The sequence below is a fragment of the Dinoponera quadriceps genome, unplaced genomic scaffold (assembly GCF_001313825.1).
Source record: "Dinoponera quadriceps isolate SergipeBrazil2010 unplaced genomic scaffold, ASM131382v1 scaffold113, whole genome shotgun sequence".
Lineage (NCBI taxonomy): Eukaryota > Metazoa > Arthropoda > Insecta > Hymenoptera > Formicidae > Dinoponera > Dinoponera quadriceps.
Genome location: NW_014554899.1, coordinates 3,035,917 through 3,037,948, shown reverse-complemented (window position 1 = coordinate 3,037,948; position 2,032 = coordinate 3,035,917). Strand labels below are relative to the sequence as shown.

The 2,032-nt window shown below is 54.7% G+C and overlaps 1 protein-coding gene across 9 annotated transcripts in view; it reads left to right on the top strand.

Annotated features, from left to right (window-relative positions):
• Positions 1–2,032, top strand: part of LOC106742511 — a 435,221-nt gene that overhangs the window by 402,420 nt on the left and 30,769 nt on the right. The window lies entirely within an intron of this gene.

Sequence of the window (2,032 nt, the reverse complement as noted above, 5' to 3'; positions counted from 1 at the left end):
CCCCTCTCCCGTCTACTGTGTCCTTTCCGGGCGATTTTTTTTCTCTCTATCTCTCTCTCACGGAGCGTAGCGCGTCGGGTGGATTAATCAAGCGGGGCGTAACGGAACGCCCGCGGTGATTAGAGCGTAACGACGACAACGGATGAAATTGCAGCGGACACGAGGAATATCCTGATTTTGCAGGCGGGTTAGGACGCGCGCGTCGGTTAATTACAGTAATTTACGCCGCGTGGACTCGTAAGGCGATCTGATTACGCGAGAGCCGGTGGCGGCTTTACGTACGTCGGCCGACACACGCGGCGGTGATCGATGGCGACTGGTATCGATAGATCCTGGGCTGGAAATCGCGGGCGAATTCGTCGTACGACGCGCGCGACGAGCACGGCAGCCACAACGACGGTGGTAGTGGGGGTGACTTTGAGTGTCTCTAGTTAGGGTTACAAAAGCGCTATATATTTCTATACGCTCACTCGATTACGCCGATGTCGCGTGCTCGATCGCGGGGAGAGACGACGCGTAGCTTAGCGTTAGTGGGACGAATAGCGTCGAGATTAGCGGGGACCGTAGTCGTTGACTAGCGAACTAACGACACCGCGTTTTCGTGCCGCGACCATTCATCCGCGTCGATCCGACGACGATCGCGATATTACGGCGAGTAATTCCCGATATTATTGTAGACGAATGTAGAGCACGTTCGGTGAATTCTAACTAACGACGAGGAAGAAAGCGGAGAGAGCCCTCGACGTTCCCGGACTCGCCGGGGGCGGGGAGGCGGAAGAAAAAAGAAAAGAACAAAAAAAGGTAAAACGGAGAAAATGGGGAAAAAGCGACGGAGACTCGCGCGCGTATATTTTGTAGTGCGAAGACAGGCGGCGAAGAGAAACGAAGCGCGACGCGATTACCGTGAGGTGACGCACGTGCGTGTGGCGACGTGGCGTGGCGACAAAAGAACCCTAATTTAAGATACTACACGTAGAGATAGATTCCTAGAGCTCGTGGGCGACACAAAGGTCTAAAAGCATCGAGAGAGAGAGAGAGAGAGAGAGGGTAGGATTGTGTAAAAATTCGTAAGAGTCTCGGACGAGCTACGAAGGCAACGACAAAAAGCGTGATGGTTAATTGCGATTAGCGTATAACAGAGCAGGGATACAGCGGGAGGAAGCCGGTCGGTGGGAGGAGACCGCGCGACGAGCAGCTGGACCACCGACGTAACTTGTTGAATTCGACGAGTCACGCTCGCGTAGCCGCGCCGTCGCTCACTCCTTCGATTTTCCTTAAAACGGAGACCCGTCGGAATTTATATCGTTTATCGACGTTCGCCCGATCGTCGACGCTCGTCTCCATCGGACTGGACGGCGTGTCCGCTCAGCTCCACGTGGTATGTCACGCCGGCTCTCTGTAAGTCGCGCGAAAACGCTCGATTGGCTCGCGACGATCTTTCGGCACTTTCGAAAGCCGAGATACATCTCGTCGGGATGTGCCCATTGAACGCTCGGCCCCCGGTTATCGTCGGATTTCTCCGGGTCGTCGGAACGTCGTCGCCGAACGATGTAAACGAAGACGCGTCATGCCGCTCGCCTTATATCTCGCCTCCAGGATGGTCTGTCGTTTCGTAAGGACACGCTTCCGGCGGTCGCCGAATCGCCGATCCAGCTGCTCCCACCGAGCGCGCATGCCCGTTTCTCCAATTAGTTATAACGTATAGATATACGGTGTTACACACAGAGATAAAATCTAGGGATAAAAAAAGAAGAGTATAGGCTAGCGTAGCAATAACACGACTACTATCGCACCAGTAGCAGCGCTTCGCGGGGTAAATAAAAGGCGAAAAGGAGAAAGAGGAAAACGGGGGAAGCTTGCCGGAATTACGATGCGGTCTTCGCGAAGCGCGCTCGGCAAAGATCCGGGATACCATCGTGTAATATTGCTTCGGCCTTCGGCACGCGGGCTCCGCTCGGAGAGCGCGAGAAACGTTTCGGAAACAATAACAAGATCGCCTCGCGAAACTTTCGCGTCCGCATGCTGCACCCCC